Here is an 18,730-nt window from a genome sequence, read left to right as displayed (position 1 = left end):
ATGAGCACCTTCCATGATGTTGTCGGAAACCAGTCTAATTAACATTCCTCGTAGGTTTCTTTCTTTTTCCCTCTCTGAATGTTCTCTTATTCTTTTAATTTTTGGCATTCTAAAATATCACAAGGTTGATTAGTTGTTTTTGTTTGTTTCATTCATTTTTTTGTTTGTTTTATTTATTTTTTAATGTTTTATTTATTTTTGAGAAAGAGACAGTATGAGCAGGGGAGGGCCAGAGAGAGAGGGAGACACAGAATCTGAAGCAGGCTCCAGGCTCTGAGCTAGCTGTCAGCACAGAGTCTGACACGGGGCTCGAACCCACAAACCGTGAGATCATGACCTGAGCTGAAGCCAGATGCTCAACTGACTGATCTACCCACGTGCCCCTGTTCGTTTTAAAGTTTATTTATTTTTGAGGGAGAGAGAGAGTGAGGGGGGAGGGCCAGAGAGAGAGAGGGAGAGAGAGGATCCCAAGAAGGTTCTGCACTGTCAGTGTGGAGCCCAAGCCCAACCCAGGGTTCAAACCCATGACCCGTGTGAGGTCATAACCTGAGCCGAAATCAAAAGGGCCGTTTAACTGACTGAGTCACTCAGGCGCCCCTTTTTTGTTTGTTTTCAAATTCATTCTTCTGTACATGGCTCTTTTAATCTAAGTATTGTGACTTCTGAGGGCGGAGAGTCTACTTTTGGATACTTGGTAAAAAGGGATACTTTTTTCCCTTCAATTTTCTGTGCTGTTTCTGGGACATTTATTAGTTAGATATGGGACTTCCTGGATTGGGTCTCAGTGTTTGGCACCTGAATCAGAGTTTGATCAGGAAAACAAAAGCCCTTCTGTGTTTTTCAGTAGGAAATGTTTTAATACAAGGAACAAACATTGGAAAGGCTGGAAGAGGGCAAGTTCTTGAACTGTCACTGACTAGCTCAGTCTGCAGTCCCCATGCATGAGACTCTCTAGATGTTCATCTTGAAGCTGCCTCAAAGTTCACAGGCAGCCTCTGCTCATGTATCTGCTGGCGACAGCTCCTTAGCATAAGTCCTCTTCTTTTGGACCTTCCAAATCACAGGTACCCACCACAGGCTCTAACCTGAAACCATGTGGGGAGGGCAGTCTCTGAAATGCACTTCCTGTTTCTTTGTGATGCAGGAAAGGCCTTAGCAGGGGTGGCAGAAATGCCCTGGGGACAGAAACAATCTAGCACAGAGCCACAGTGGCTCTGTGCATATCCTAAATCCACCACATACTAGTTGTGACCTGGGCAAATTTTTTAAATTTCTTAATGCTTCAATCTCTCCCAATGTAAAGAGAGGGAATAGTATTATTACTGGCCACCTCACAGATTTTTCTGGGGCAACTGTTGGAAATAATGCATGAAATGGGTGTAACTCAGTGAGTGACACATATTCAAGTGCTTTTCGTATACATTGGCTATTACAATTTTTTTTAATGTTTCTTGAGGGGGAGAGGCAGAGAGAGAGAGAGATGCAGAATCCATAGCAGGCTCCAGGCTCCATGCTGTTAGCACAGAGCCCGACACTGGGCTTGAACTCACAAACTAGTAGATCATGACCTGAGCTTAAGTCAGAAATTAACCACTGAGCCACCTAGGTGCCCCATATGTTGGCTATTCGAATTTTTATTATTACTATTTAATTATCTTTCATCCTACATTCCACCAATGTCTTTTTGCTCTAAATTTTGGAAAAAAAAACTTCTTCAATATTGTTTACCAGTCCATCCATTTTTAAAAAGAATTTTTAAACGTTTTATTTATTTTTGAGAGGGAGACACAGAATCCAAAGACAGGCTCCAGGCTCTGAGCTAGCTGTCAGCACAGAGCCGGACGCAGGGTGCAAACACACGATCAAACCCACGAACCGTGAGATCATGACCTGAGCCGAAGCCGGATGCTCAACCGACTGAGCCACCCAGAGCCCCTGCAGTCCATTCATTTTTAAGAGCAGTAATAATTTCAATCACAAAAGAAAACTGATTGGATTGTTCCTTTTTTTACAGTGTCTTCTCTAAGTTTATTCTTTTTTTAAACATTTTTATTTTAATAGGTCTTGGGAAGATCAAAGTGCCTGGGTGGCTCAGTTGATTAAGGCTCAGTTGGACTTCGGCTCAGGTCAGATCTCACGTTCGTGGGTTTGAGCCCCGCGTCAGCCTGGAGCCTGCTTCAGATTCTGTGTCTCCTTCTCTCTCTGCCCCTCCCCGCTCATGCTCTGTCTCTCTTTGTATCAAAAACAAATAAAACATAAAAAAAAAAAAAAGAGGTAAAACCTGGGGTCTGCTTAGTTAGTCCTTTTGCATGGAAACTGAGAGTATGGAGTCAAGAGGCTTGGTCGCCAACTGCACTTGGGCCCTTCTGCCCGGGGTGTGCCAGGTGGCAGTCTGAGCACTTTCCTTTCATACTCTTACCCTTCAGCCCCATCCTAAGACACAGGTAGTAGTGTTGTCCTCCTTTTTAACAATGAGATACTGACGCTTACAGAGGTCAAATGATTTACCCAGGTTACATGGCTCATAACTGGTAGACATACATTAAACATAGATCTATTAGTGACAGAGTTCAGTCCCTGAACCAGTGCCGCTAGATGGAACTCCTTGTGTGAAACGGTGGCACGGTGCCCACAGGTATGCGTGTGTGTGCGTGCATGTGTGTGCGTGCATTCCTTCAGTCCTTCTCTGATGAATATTTAGGCTCTTTTCAGAATTTGCTGCTGTAAACAAGCCTTACACAGATATCTGTGTACTGTGGAAAAATTTTTACGCATCCTTCTACTATTGTCTAAAAGTAAGTCCTAGAAGTGAATTTGCTAGGTCAAAAATTACCCACATTAAGACATTTGTTGGTTTGACAAGCTGCCCTTGAAAAAAAGGGGTTGCAGCAATGCGCACTTGTGTCACAGTGTGTGGAAGTAACCTGCTTCCCACTTGCTCACCTCGTATTATCTTCGTTTTGCAAACCCCATACAAAGGAAATGTCATCTCATTGTTTAATTTGCCTTTATTTCATTTTTAGTGTGACTAAACAGCTCTTCAAATGATTAGACCTGCTAGCTCATTCTCCACCCAGCTTTCTCCTGGGAGGTTGCTGCTGTGGATTTGTAAATACTCTAGGGATAAACTTTTGCCTGTTATTTATATTGCAAATATACTTTCCTGTTCACCATTTTTATTTTCACCTTTCCTTATAGTATACGTAAAAGGAGTTTTGAGTATTTATTACTTAAGTATTAGTATTTATTAGTCAAATCTATCCTAATTAACTTTTACATATATTCTTCCTTCCAGCGGATGAAAGAATGAAACCATCATGTAGGTTGGAGTGTGATTTATGATCTGAGTTTCTAAAAGAATCAGACAACTCCACAATCTCTTGGTCCAATTTTAGGAAATGGATGAATTATTTAAGATGGTGAAAAATTTCACTTACACACTGAAGATTTACCTAAGTCAACTTAAGAAAATGGAGAAGGATTTCCAACCAGGCTACATCGAAAGCTACTAAGCCTGCCCTTTAACTTATCTCCTGCTACAAAGGTATGGTGTTAAAGTTAGAGTTGGAGTTCAATGTTAAGGGAGGCCAGTGGGATGGGTACTGGTGGGTTATCCCTCTCCTTATACCTTGAGCTTCCAAACTGGTGCTGGCTGCTGACATCACAAGACTCCTCTGCTGTTTCTCCAATGTTTTGTTCTGTGTTCCTGTGTAAGGTTGCTCTCAGGATAAATAAATTCAAGTCATACCTGAGTAGAGATCAGATGCATAACAAGATAGTTCACCAGGCAAATCTCCCCAGGGTTTGGGAAAGCATATGAGGCCTGGGCTGCAGAGAATGATTCTAAAATAAAGCTCCAAGTTCAAGGAATGCAAATGAGGCATAGACTCTATTTTAGGGTAAAGTTTAGTTCTCCCTGTTCCTGACTTTCAATTAGAGGGATCTCTCTGGACTCTTCTCTTACCTTCTTTTTTCCAGGGAATCAAATCTGCCCGAGTCATGGCTATCGCAACTATCTCTACATCTGCATTTTTTTCTTCCTAGGATATTCAGACAAATTTCTGAAAGGAAATTGCCTTCTCTTTGAAGTCTGAGTACTTGAAAAGGAAAGAATCAAATCCTAGTTTCTTTTTCTTTAAACCACCACTTAGACCTCAACTTCTTTGAAGGTCTTCTTGAGCATCTATCTAGAACTTTCCCGTGCTGCATTCAATTATCACTGCCCCTAATGCCTCACACATTGATGTGTTGGCTCCTTATTGGTTCAGTTGCTCTATGAAATGTCTGTCTTCCTCTGGGCAAAACAGTGAGCCACTCCTTTCTGTGTCTATAGCACGTAACACAGGGTGAAGCATATATTAGGCACTCTATAAATGTCTTTTTATTGGCTCTGTGTTAGAACAATAGAAAATGTTTGATTCCAACATGCTGTTAGGACCTTGGCTCTGGGCAAGTGGGAATTAATGGCTTCTGATACAAATTTATATGAAAAATAGCAGTATCCCAGTGGAAATTATGTTAGATAGTCATTCTAAAAGGAAAAATGGTGACCTTCAGATAATCCCTTTAAGGGAACAGCCAAAGACTGAGCATAACCAGACATAGTCAGAGAGCCTGTCTGCAGAATAGGAGAAAAAATTTGTCTGGAGAATGGGCCAAGCACACCGTGCAACCAGATAATGCTTAGGCCATTGTGTCCATTGATCAGTTTACTCAAATTTCATTGGTGAATCTTATTTAAATATCATGTTAAATAATATGGTAATGAGATATAAAATCTGGCACGCCAAGAGTTACTTGAAGATGTGAAATTCAATATAGAGATTCATTTGGATATCTCAAAGGAATGTTTTACATGCCAAACCTGCTTATAGCGTGCTTTTTCTAAAAATGATCAAAATATGTTGCAGCAATTTTAGAGAAGGGCTATGCTATCAATAGAAGTCTTTTAAGCCCATGTTTTGAACAGACACTTGCTAATTAATTCCAGAACTTAAACCAGTACCTAGATTTGTGTAACATACATCCAGGAATAGTTGAGATAACAGATTTTTCTTTTTGCAAAACTGATCTAATGCCTTTCTCATGTTAAAATTCTTTCCATGCATTGCACACATGTACACACACACACAATTTGTAAATTATTTTACGTTTACCACAATTACATTGAAACACTTGGTGTCCCCAAATGCCTGAAGATTTATAGTATGAAAGTATCCTCTGTTTAAAATGCTGTCTCTGCCTTTCAGACTAGTGGGCAGTAAAAAATGGGATTATGGGAACAGTTTCTGCATTTTCTGGAAAATCTCTACAGGATAGGCCCCTCCTTACCTTCACTGTCTGGCAGAGTCTTGGGCACAGACAGAATACTTATGGACTCTGGTTCCCCTGACTATACAGTTAGTGAGGATTATGGGTAGGTGTATGAATGGCCAGCTGGCTTTTCGAAAAATAGGAAAACAGAGCTTTATATTGCTTCTGAAATGCTTTTTCTCCTATTAGAAAACTGACAGGGCTGAAGAACCCAATTCAACATTGGGAATTCAGTTCAACTCAAGTAGTGATGGTGTGCTCAAAAACTCTGTAGAAGAACCTGAGACAGGACTAACTGGGGCTTTGCCACTTGGTTATTAGCATTAGAAAAGGTCTGGGATGGTCTCTGGTTTCAGCACTGTTTATTCAGAACTTGATTGTTCTATTTTGTTTTTGTTTTTAAATCAGTGAGGTCTATATTTCAGCTACATTTGACATTGATAATGTTTCTTGGAATCAGGTGCCATTTTGGTTCTCTGGCCTCATGAAGAGGTAGTACATGTTTGAATCATAAGCTTATTTTCTTCCCATCCTGCCTTAGCTGAATGTATTTGGTGGGTAACCCAAGGGTGACTTTTGCTGTTTGTTTGTTTGTTTTGTGGCTTCTAAAAAGTGAGTCTAGCCAATATGGCTGTGGACGGTATCAACTATACATTACCGTGTTACCCACTCCTTCCCCCAAGAGCCCACCCGAGAAGAAGTCAATTAGATATTAGAAATAGGTGAGTAGACTTCGTAACATTTCTGTTGAGAACAACAGAAAGTCATGTGAGGACCCTGCCAGGAATCCAGTCTATTCTTACTGTACTCACAGTGTTCCACCATCACCTGGAAAGTTACTAGATATCTCTTGTTGATAATAATCAAGGTTGTCTTTCCCTCTTTCATGTTTCATTTTTTAATGTTTACTTATTTATTTTTGAGAAGGAGAGTGAGTGGGGGAGGACAGAGAGAGAGGGAGACACAGAATCTGACAGCACAGAGCCTGATGTGGAGCTCAGTCTCACAACCCGGAGATCATGACCTGAGTCAAAATCAAGAGTAAGATGCTTAACCAACAGAGCCACGCAGGCACCCTTCCCATTTTTAAAAAGGGACAACAATGGGCAGCAAAGTGATGTAGCCTCATGCTGAGAGCATGAGACCATTGATGCCTAATTTCCTTCAGTGTTTTTTTGGGGGGGCCAAAAGTTCTTCTCCATTACTTGTGAGTGTGGTTCTTTAGGGCCTTAGAGCTCCCTGGGCATGGGTCCAAAGTGATAAGTAAACCCATGTGGGCCATGAGCTGTATGCTTTCTTTACTAGCACTTCCAGTCATGTGTTGGTGCTTGGTGCTTGGTGCAATTAGCAGTTTCCTTTGAATAGTCCTGCCCTGGGCTACTTTCTCCTTGTCACAGTGAGCAAGCATTATTCTTTCCTTTTTATGGGAGAAATAGAGCAGAGAGGAGTGAAATAACCCCAGAGATGAAAAATAAAAATTATCCATGCTTGGAAAGAATGTCCTAATTCTGTCAGTCAACCTGATGACCATTCATTTCTGCAGAATATAAGAGGGAAATCAGAGCCTCTCCCAAGAAAACTGCCCTTTCAGTTCAGGGCCTTAGGGAAGATCTTTGATGCATTCTTCTTCCTTGTTGTGCCTTCTCTTCATTACCCGTTGCCTTTCATGAAGCTTACAAGAAGGGACATGAGCGCAGGCACCCAGTTTCCAACAACCTGGGTGAGTAACTCTGGGCAGGGCAGCTGGGAGGGGGCTCCGGGAGGGGCAGGAAGGGGAGAATGATGTCAGGATCCAACGCAAACTTAAAGCTCCACCAGAGCCCTTGACCATTGCTTTGTGAACTTAAGAGGAGATGCAGATATGTCTCTCACTCTTCCGCCTTTTGCTTGTAATGTCACCAACACACACAGTTCCATCTGACCCACTGCCATGTTTCTGTCACTTTGGGCAAGTCGAGTCACCTTTAAGGGCTGTTGTTTGTTTACAAAGGGAGGATGATAGTCATGACCGCCTGCTCACTGGAGGGCACATTAGTGACACAGGTGTGGCAAAGCTGAGTGTCAGTGCTGGATTTGGTTGCAGCTGGACAAGAGGACTCAGAGGTGCTTGTCTTCAGTTTTCCAACTGAGTGGACTTCTCCAGAAAAGATCAATGCCTACCCCTCGGACTTTTGTTTTGTTTTAAATTTTTAATGTTTTATTTATTTTTGGGAGAAAGACAACGTGAGCAGGGAAAGGGCTAGAGAGAGAGGGAGACACAGAATCGGAAGCAGGCTCCAGGCTCTGAGTTAGCTGTTAGCACAGAGCCTGACATGGGGCTCAAACCCACGAACGATGAGATCATGATCTGAGCCAAAGCCGGACACTCAACCGACTGAGCCACCCAGGCGCCCCATGTTCTTGAGATCTTTTTAGCAGTTTCTAATTCCCACCAGTTCATTTGCCTGAGAGATAGGGAAAGTGGTTCAAGAGAAATGAAAACCATATGTGTATTTCTTTTTAAAAGAACTGTCATGCTTAACTTTTTTAGCTTTTCATAGAATACAGAATATCAAAACTAGAGACCATAAAAATAATACACGCCCACCCCGTTATCTCCATTAAAAAAAGAGATAATTGAGGCCAAGAGAGCTGACATGATCTGCTCAGTGTTGCATAGTCAGCTGCAGCAGTAGCAGAATCAGACAAAACCAGTCTCCTATCGCGGCACCTGGGTGGCTCAGTTGGTTAAGCGTCTGACTTTGGCTCAGGTCCTGATCTCACAGTTTGTGGGTTTGAGCCCCACATCAGGCTCTGTGCTGACAGCTAGGAGCCTGGAGCCTGCTTCAGATTCTGTGTCTCCCTCTCTCTCTGCCCCTCCCTTACTCAGGCTCTATTTCTCCCTTTCTCAATAATAAATAAACATAAAAAATTTAAAAAGCAAAAAACAGTCTCTCCGATCTGCTGTGCCATTCTGTTACTGCATGTCCTGAGCACGAGGTACCTTCAACACACCATTCCCTCCACACAATAGGCTGATCCTTCTCATTCTTTCTTTAGTCATCTCTAGGCAATGACAAAACTTTTTTTTTTAAATCACATTCTCTACAGGGGCGCCTGGGTGGCTCATTGGGTTAAGCATCCAGCTCTTTGGCTCAGGTCATGACCTCATGGTTCATGAGTTCTGGCTCTGCACTGACAGCATGAAGTCTGCTTGGGATTCTCTCTCCCCCTCTCTATCTGTTCCTCCCCTACTCTCTCTCACACATACTCTCTGTCACAAATACACTTAAAAAAAAATAAATCACTTTCTCTAAAAAATCTCCAGTCCTCTACTAATTTATTACCATCAATGAATATTTATTAAGAATTTGTAATCTTTGAAGTACTGTACAAATAATTAAAAGTACATACTTTTACACACAGACCCAAACAGGGGACTCTAAGGAGACTGTGGCTTGGCTCACTTGATAAATTAAAAACTTTCAAGATTGTTCAATCTTGTTTTGAAAATAGTGCCCAACATGTTTCTAGAAAACAGTTAAGTGACTTTAGCAGAACTGAGGATGACCCATCAATGAATGTTTGTGGTTACAGGGAAGATGCCGAGAGTAACAAGTCAAAACTGACTCACCACCAAGACATTTAAAACCCACAGAGCAAAATAATGGTGGAGTCAGGACCGGAATGCCTCTGTCGGGTTGTTTAATGTTCTATTAGTTGGACTATGAGTTGCCAACACAGCTACATTCTATCATAATACATCTTATTGAAGCCTTTTCCATCTTGCAAAGAGAAGCAAAATGAGATAAATTTCAATAGCAAACAGTCAGATTTGGGGAAGTCTAGCCATTGGTTCTTGCCTATATTCAGGACTCCTGCCCAGGAAATAAAGCTAAATTTTGTGGAATACATATATTTGAACTTGAGGGTAAGCCTTTTCAGGATTGAGGGATGGGCTTTCTTCAGGTCACAGAGAACCTACCATCTTCTCTTTCACTGCAACATCTTTGCTTGGCCTTTGGGTTTTCTCTGGGTTTTGTTGTTGTTGTTGTTTGGTTTTGCTTGTTTTTCATATTTTGCTTTTTGGTTTTTGCAACCTGCTCACTTACTAACCACAAGTTTCCAGCTGCTTACACTGAAATCTAATGAAATTACAATAAAGCAGGCCCCATGGACAGACTATTATTATGCAGAAAGACGCAAGAGCCACAGCCAAACACACCATATAAGGCTTATCTTAAGATACGAATCCTTGAAAACAGCTCAGCAATGACAAAAAGAAAATTCTGCCTAGAGTTCTCTGCAGGAAGTATTTCTGATATTGTTTTGACTTCGGAAAAGAAAAACAACTAGACTTTGTGGGGGTTACCTAAGTGCACAATGAAACTGCAAATTCAGACTGAATCCTGTCCTCCAAATACAGAGTTCTTATGTGGAAACAATCTCATTTTCATTTTGCTTTCTGGGAAACCCTCCAAGGCACCATGAACTGCCAGCTTCTTGTGACCTTCAGTTCCCTAACTGCTCCCAAGGGAAACTTAACCTTGGAACTGTGGAGAGAGGAGGGGAAGAAGTTGGTGTGGAGCAGAGCAAAAGTTTCATTCTCTCTGGTTGCTCATTTCCCAGGATATACGGGTTCTCCTGCACCAACAACCGTAGCCCCTCTGAGGACAAGGAGATGGGAACAAAAAGTGCAATGAAAATGCACATTAACCCCAATGAAAGGACACATATAAGACGTCACATGGGAGGGAGAGTCAGGTGGCCACGGGGAGCAGTTCCCATTGAAGCAGTCCCCTCCAGATGCACAACTGATGCAGGGCTCCCAGACCTCTCAGAGCATCTTAGGACTGAAATGAAATTCACAGAGCACAAGAATGCTTCCTATCATGTTAACTGGCTTCTATTGGTATCAGGGACACACCCATGACCGAGTCCCCATCTGAAGAAGGATTTCCTTAGGTTTCCTATTGTTTGGCAACTGTTTGACCCACAAGACACACCATCTGGTCATAGAGTTCACCAGGAAAGGAACTGTGTATATCAAGAGACACCATGAGGGCCCTGTCACCCCTACCCACACATACACTGTCCCATAGGCATTCAGCCGAAGAGAGGAGAGCACTTCTTAACTTTTTCTCAACAAGAATTCCTTCCATCTCTTTCTTTTCTTATGGGCACATGCGTTAAACGAATTTGGCTTGAAGGCAGATTTTATTAAGTATCAAGTAGTGTCTTCATTGAGTAATGAAAATGTAATTAGCGTAACAACATTACCACACTGACCTGACAGAATGTCAGCCAAAAGCAAAGCAATCAACATCTGAGTAGCCTGAGAACAGGGTATGTAGTCAGTTGGCATTTTTAATTTCTGAAAATTGCTTGTATTGTCCCATTCCCACCATCTGTAAACCTAAAGGGTCCAGGGAACTGCTTGTTTGTTAGGGAAAAAAAGAGCAAAGAATTTGGAATCGTAAGACCTATGGGACTTGTTAGCAGAGTGACTCTGAGAAGGGCACTCACCTTTATTGAGTCTCAGGTTCCTTATCTGAACGGATGTCGTCTCACGACACCCTTCTTACAGGGCTGTGATGAAGTTAAATAACACCAGACTAGGAACTTTTGACATATTCAACTTTCCCAAAGAGAGAAATTCACAGAAATAAAAACTCCTGGTGCAAAAAGTGAAAAGATTTGTTTCTATGTTACATTAAAATCAATCAAAATCATGTTCATGAACCAAGAGATAAGGACAATTTTTTTTCACAGTTTCAGAAAGGGATGAAAATGATGACGTTAAATGCGATTGTGTGTGTGTGTGTGTGTGTGTGTGTGTGTGTGTGTGTGTGTGTTTTCTTGTTGCTTTCCTGGAGGAGAGGAAAACCACTGTGATGTTGAGTGTTATGCCTGTAGAGCATCAAGAACGCCTGGCTGAAGGAGTCATAAATATGTGTTCTGAGGACCCAAGCTAACAATTTAGAAAGGACTCGTCCTCTTTTATGCTTAAAATACAAATTGTATACATACTATTGAGTATTTTCCCCAAAACAGAGTGCCAAGGAACATGGGCTTTGGCCAGGCAGACCCCAACTCAAATTTCACTTCATCATACTAGCTGTCCAATATATGAGAGCTGAGCAAATTGCATAAGCTTGTTAAAAGGATTAGATTTTTTAAATGTAGATAAAAGGGCAGGAGTTCATTTCCTGGACGTCACAGTCACTGGCTAAAGGTGAAGTGTGGTTATGAGGGCTTATATTTCAGCTCCCACTTTTCCTTTTTATCCTAATGTTTTAGTTAACAAAAATGATGGCATGTGAGTGCAATTCTTGCGGGGTCAGCTGCCCCAGAAAAGGGTACTCAGCGGCCTTGGCAATGCAATCTCTATTTGTAATGTGTTTGCTATCACAGGCTTAGGTATGCATGAGGTGGGTCTGGAAAAAGAAGGAACTCTTTGTTCAGAGACATTTAGCCAACCACATTTCATGATGGCCTTTCTTTATCTTGATCTTGTAAATGCTCAGGAATTGTGGCTGCTTTGGAATTTCTGTCAGACAGCTAATGGAATTTTTAGGATGTATCCAAACAAAACCGACATGGAGGTTGGGAGAAAAGGCAGCCTTGCTGCTGTGTCTTACTCCTTCACTGCTTGAAGAACACCCATAAGCCATTGGGACTCCAAGCTGACATGGGCCTCTTTGGGCTGCAGATACTCGATATGATAGACTGCCAAAGTTTCCTCTTGCTTTAAGCCTCTTTCTGCCCCGATCCCTCGGATTTAGATGAAGGGGAAGGGAAATGGTAATTATTTTATTTTTCATACCCAGAGAAGGATTGGAATGGTGTCATTTGTTTCCCTGGAAATCAAATATTGTACTTAAGTTGGGCCTCATGAATTTGAGTGTCTGGAATAGAACAGGGTAGAGATCTAGCCTAAAATTTTCTTGGGTTTACTTCAGACATATCCAGGACTGAGAAGACTCCAGCAACTATCACTCCTGGGACTAGAAACACTTCTCTCTGCTCCCAGCCTGTTGGCTCCTTTACTTGCCCTCACAGAAGGTCTAGTCTAGTCCATGCTGGCGTTTTGGTGATAGTGGTACCCAGCTGGCTTCAGGAATGGCACATCTGAGGGCCAGTGGAAAACCTCTGACTTTGTTAGGCAGCCTTGCATTCCTAGGTGACTGCCCTCCCAACACTCACATGCCCATAATTTATATTCCTGCATTTGCTTAACTCCATGACGGCCTTGGTAAAGAAAGCATTGGATAGGGAATGAGGCAGGATTTGGTAAAATCCTGGCTCAGCCTCTGACTGAGTAAATTTAAGCAAATCAATTAACTTCTGGGCTCAGGGCACCTGGGTGGCTCAGTTGGATGAGCGTCTGATTTCGGCCCAGGTCATGATCTCACAGTTTGTGTCTCACGTGACTCTCACAGTTCAAGCCCTGTATTGGGCTAACTGCCCACTTTGGATCTTCTGCCCCCTCTCTTTGTCTGCCCTTCTCCCGCTCATTCTGTCTCTCTCTCTCTCTCAAAAATAAGTAACATTGAATTAACTTCTGAGTTTTCATTTCCTAACTTGTAAAAGGACTAATACTGTCTATCTAGTTTGGTCAATCCCGAGAATAATCTCCCCCCACCTAACATCCAATATGTATGGAATAGGGGAAAAAAAACTGGATATATTCTCCAGGGCCACCAGCATTTTGGCCTATTCCAGATGCTGCAGTGAAGGGATAGATAAGACCTATGTGTTCCCAAGGCGGCCTAAAGGATTATGGGTAAATCTGGCCAATGCTTTGGAATGCTCTGACATACTTTTCCCCCTTCCAAACCATCTCCATCATATGGATTATCTACAAACATTCTCTGGAAACCAGCCAGATGCACACTTAACATTTTACAGAGTTAATATCTTCACCAAAATATATCAGTTACCATAATTCTTTACCACATTCCTGGGAGTTAGCCACAGACTCACCCCAAATCACACATGGGACTTGTGTCCGGGCCACCCTCCGTTTGGCCTACACTCCTGCATCTAGTTAACTGCCTGAACCACATAAAAATTCCGGCCACAAACCGCACCACAGGGGGTTCACTTCAGTTCCATAAAGGATTGGCAAAAATAGTGTCAAACATTACCTAATTCAATAAACTACCCAATCCCTTTCCTAAAGGGAGTTCAGAAAAATAGGGCTTCGCTATCACCAGGCTTCCAAAATTATAAGATCTAGGAACCATTGCACAGACCAGACAAGTATATGGGTAAACAATATGACAACATTTCTGGAGGAGTTGTATTCAGATCTAAATGTTTATTAAACTAACATGTTTCTGGAATGTGTAGACCTGAAGGAGAAAAAGTCCATAGTTTTTGGTGATTACGTAATAATCTTATTCCTCCTCAAGAATCACTTAGTAACTTGTTCTATAGTCAATTTTTTCTCTACGGACCTCTAGAAGTAAGGAAAGCTTCTCCAAAGTCACAAGCTCTTATGCCTGAGGTGACATCAGGTATTCAGTTTGTGCGTGAGTCTTGTTCGTGTTTATTTATAATTGAGCTAGGAAGGACCCTGTGGCATTTACTACCCTGTGTAGGATAAAAATGTCTCTGGTCAGCTGTTGCTGCAGAGAACAGTATCTTCCACATTGCCTTGTGTCTCTTCTATAGAGATAATCAGGCATGGGCTTTTGCGGTCTTCTGTCAAACATAGGAAACAGCCTTTCGTCAGTAAATGATTGACCTGGCTGCCCTGGGTGATAAGCTTAGGTAAATAGACTTGATTCTGCTCCAGCAATTTGAAGACTTTTAACTCTTTAGATTCCAAAACAGAATAATGCCCCTGGCTGCCTGGGAAATCCTCTCATTTGAGTTCAAAAGCCTTCTGCATAGACAGTGTGTTTCTCAGAATTATAACGCAAACTGTCCTGGTATATCTTGAAAGTGGAAAGAACTCATGCCAACAAAATCTGGAACAAAACCATATTTGAAGAGTCATGACTAATGGAAGAATTTCAAGAAATCACAAACACCATTTTTATGACGAAAGGTAGAAAACTTTCCAAGCCTTTGAAATATGTAGAAGAACAACAGTTTTCAAAAGGGAGAGAAGATGGAAGAAAAACACAACCCACTTTGCAGAATACGCTGGTAGACAAATGATTGAATTCTCTCGACATGCACTCACAACCCACACATTTTCTGCAGTAGACCATCATCAGAGATGCTCTGGCTACAGGCTGGGCAAAATGCTTCCCTTGTGATCTTGAGAGAAAGGCCCATGACTAGACAGATCACCTACCTTGATTGCTGCTTTTAGAATCTGGATTCTTCTCTCAGCTTCCTTCCTGACGCTGCAGTGGTGGCCCACGACTGTTTGAAACTTTGTCGAAGAGTTTGGGATGAAGGTAAGAAGCGTCAGCACAGGCTTCCACTTTTTCTCAAGCACAAAAATCAAGGTGTCCCCCACTTCCCCTCCGGCTTTCTCTGGTCCCTCTGTACAGTGGTCACGAGCTGCAACTTGCTTGCAGCCAGGTATGTTGACAGATGTGAAGGAGGGGACCTGTGCTGGCTTCAGCTGCCTGGTCTGGCCAATCATTACAGACTAGTCCAGGTTCTCAGTCCTGCTCAAACCCGACCCGAGATCTGGATGACAGAATCAGATAGCAGCACTGTGGGGGCAGAAAGGAGATCTGTGAGCGATTGATCATCCATAAAAATAGTGACCTTTGAACGGGATCTGTGAAGTAGACAGGAATATAGGGGAGAAATACCTCTTATTTCACTTATTTTTCTTGTAGCAAACTCAGAATGGAATTTCAAAGTCATTTTAGCAAATCTCATATTTAACAGAATTTCTTCTATTGAATTTCCATATGGTGAGAATCATCTGGAAATTTCTTGAACAAATATAGCTGCCACTTACTTGAACCTTGACCTTTTATTCCTATTTAATAGATGAGGGAACAGAAGCTCAAAGGGGTAACAGTCATGCAATGAGTAGGTGTTTAAATCAGGACTTGAACTCATTGTTCTAAAACCAGTACCAATGTCCATGCACTTTTCATAGTACTCTGTGGTAGGCTGAAGAGGCCCCCAAGATGTCCATGTCTGAATCCTTAGAACCTGTGAATATGTCACTTTTCATGGTAAAAGGGACTTTGTAGATGGATCAAGTTACGAATTTTGAGATGGGAGATTATCTTGGATTATCCATGCAGGCCCACTATATCACAGGGGTCCTCATAGGATGCTAGAATCAAAGGAGACATGGTGACAGGAGTGGAGTCGGAGATTGAAGATGCTATTCTCTTGACTTTGGAGAGACAGGAGGGGGCCACTGGCCAAGGAAGGTGGCTTCTAGAAGCTGAGAAGGCAAAGAAATGAGGTCTCCTCTAGAACCTTCAGAAGGAACGCTGCCCTGCTGACCCATTTTAGACCACTGACTGTAGACTTGAAAGGTAATAAATTTGTGTTGCTGTAAGCCACTAAACTTCTGGTGACTTATTATAACAGCAATAGAAAACTACTCTCCTAGAAATATTCTGCCTGATGGTGAGTTCATTATCTCAGACAAGAGTGCTTTTTATTGAGCCATTCTCTACCTTCTTGACATGGTCACTCATGGGTCCTAGTTCTTCCCTGCACATCAGGCACTTAAGGGGACAGTTGGAAATGTCGGGGAAGGACCCTGGGAGAAGACTCAGAGACCAGGTTCTAGTCCCAGCTTTGCCTTAGGCCAGTCATTTATCTCTGGCTTTTAGTTTTCTCTCTGTAATATTAGCACCTGGACAAATGTTCTTTGGTTCCTTTTACATCTAAATAAGATTCTGTGGGGCGCCTGGGTGGCTCAGTTGGTTAAGTGTCCAACTTCAGCTCAGGTCATGATCTCACAGTTCATGGGTTGAAGCCCCGCATCTTTCTGTATCTTCTTCTTTCTCTGTTCCTTCCTCACTTGTGCTCACTCTCTCTCTCTCTCAAAAATAGGTAAACAAAAAATTTAAATTTATAAGATTCTAGTATCTCAGTCATGTAACAACTTAAAAATATTTGAAGATAACCCCATCATGTTTTTCTCAGCTTTATTTTTTTTAAATTTGTTTACTTATTATAAGAGAGAAAGCAAGGGAGGGTCAGAGAGGTAGAGAGAGAAAATCCCAAGCACAGGGCTGCAACTCTCAAACTGTGAGATTATCACCTGAGCTGATATCAAGAGTCTGATGCATAATTGGCCGAGCCACCCAGGCACCCCTTTCTCAGTCTTTTCTAAACACAACATCCCCAGTTTCTCATACGACACCACTTTTAGGCCCTTCACCCTCCTAGCTGCCTTTCTCTGGAAAGGCTCCAATTTGTCCACCTCCTTCTGAAATGTGGTGTTTGGACTTGTGTGGGGAACCCAGCCACCCCCCATATCTGCCCCCATGCCTTGTTTCCCCCATCTCTACTGCCCTCTCTTGCTAAAGCCCATCTGATTATCATCCCATAGGGTCCTTTGGACTTCCTTAGTCTGTTCCTTTTTATCTTCTTATATCCAACTTACCTCTTGAAAGAGAGCATCCATAGTCCACAAATCCATATGAGTCTTCAGTTAATTTTTTAAATAGGAAAGACAAAGGCTTTCTAGAGCAAGCCCATGTCAGCCATCTTTGCTTGCTTAACAACCTTGAAATGATAGTTTATTCTTACAGATATTTGAAAGACGGTGGTACATAAATTTCTTAGAATTATGGATTTCTTTGAGAGTCTGATTAGAGCTCTGGATTCTCTATTAGAAAGGAGTGCTCATAGTTCATAGTTCCAAGTTACTTTTTACTTTTTTGAGACAGAGAGAGAGAGTGAAGAGGGGAAGAGGGTCAGAGGGTCAGAGGAAAGAGAGAGAAATAGATACACACAGAGAGACAGAGAGAGAGAGAGAGAGAGAGAGAGAGAGAATTCCAAGCAAGGTCCACACCCAGCATGGAGCCCAATGCAGGGACCAATCCTATGACTGTGAGATCATGACCTGAGCTGAAATCAAAAGTAGGACACTCTACTGACTGAACCATTAAGGTGCCCCAGTTCCAAAATTTTGTATGTCATGTCAGGGCATTCTGGCCCCAATGAATAGACCGCTGAACCCTCTGATACATGGCAGGTTCGTTCTAAACTTGCAAGGTTGTTGGGGAAGGGGGCAACTTTTGCAAAAGGTGATCTAATGTCTACTTCCAGATCCATTTTATACTTCCTAGAAATGAGACTCTTGGGCCCAGATTGAGCAAACACCCATTAAGGATTAAGACAGGAAAGTCATTAGGCCACAAAGCAGAGAGGTTAAACAAAGAATAGCTTTCAGTGGCCTTCTTTTGCAATAAGAGCTCTGCTGCTTAGGGCCTCTCTCCACAGGATAAGTCCCATTCTTTAGACACCAGTCCCCTTAGATTAAAGCCATCTGCTGCCTAAGGCTTCTCTCCATTGCACGATGCTACTGGACAGAGGCTGACACTTCTGTGTCCCCTTCCCCCACCCATGCTTTCCCAAAACACTGCCCAGCTGTGCAAACACCCTGGTCTGACTAGCACTTCTGTTTAACTGGCACTTGCCCAGGCCATCCAGGGTGAGGTTTGAGGCACATGGGCTCTGGCCACTGTTTCTCCCTTGTGACCTTCTCCCCTCTCTGAGAATGAACGGTTTCAAGTCTTAAAAATAATAACAATCCTTCAGTCACAGGGATCAGACCTACAGAGGGATAAACAAAAAAACATACTGCTGATCAAGAATTCCTTTGGAGGGAAAAAAAAAACCACAACAAAAATCCAGAGCATCCAGGAATCCTAACCTCAGGGATTCTCAGAAGAGGACTCACTTTCCAAGTCAAAGAAGCAGGGTCTGCTCTCTGCATTGCACTATCTCCAGCGTGGCCATCCGTGGGACTGAGTGACCCGGACACCTTTCTCCTGCTGTGCAGCACAGCACGGAGACAGAGCATGGACCGGGCATGGACTTCTATAGGAGACATGAAGAGAGTCTCCTTATGAAAAAAGAGGTGGTTTTCTAGCCCAAATAGCAGTCTGTTTATATCCTTATTTCGTGAAGGATGTTTGAACAGAGCATGGCCCAACCCAATTCTTGACAAGAGTGTGCAGTGGAATCAACTACGGTTGTTTTGAGCCTGGAAAGGATCGTAAACAAAGGCCATTCCCATAGCTTCACAGGAAACATTATATCACTGTTGAAAAACCCAGTATCACTTGCCATAAAGAGAAGGTAACCATAGAAGAAATACAATGCACACAAAATGATATGAAATGTAAGCTGGATACTGCCAGCTTTTGTTGTTGTTGTTTTTGCTAGAAAAACAAGGGTTTGGGGGTTTCATCACTAAGTTGAGACTTTCTACTAATCAGGACGATCAAGTGATTGATGATATGAATGCTATTCAAGGACATGG

The 18,730-nt window shown here is 42.4% G+C and overlaps 1 long non-coding RNA gene across 1 annotated transcript in view; it reads left to right on the top strand.

Moving 5' to 3' along the window:
* The first annotated feature begins 6,915 nt into the window (after positions 1-6,915).
* Positions 6,916-18,730, top strand: part of LOC115291722 — a 32,054-nt gene continuing 20,239 nt past the window's right edge. The window contains exon 1 of the long non-coding RNA XR_003908640.1: positions 6,916-7,033. This is a non-coding gene — a long non-coding RNA (uncharacterized LOC115291722). The remainder of the gene's footprint in view (positions 7,034-18,730) is intronic.

Source organism: Suricata suricatta, chromosome 5 (assembly GCF_006229205.1).
Source record: "Suricata suricatta isolate VVHF042 chromosome 5, meerkat_22Aug2017_6uvM2_HiC, whole genome shotgun sequence".
Lineage (NCBI taxonomy): Eukaryota > Metazoa > Chordata > Mammalia > Carnivora > Herpestidae > Suricata > Suricata suricatta.
Note: the sequence above shows the minus strand (reverse complement) of the source record. Positions and strands in the feature narration are given on the sequence as shown.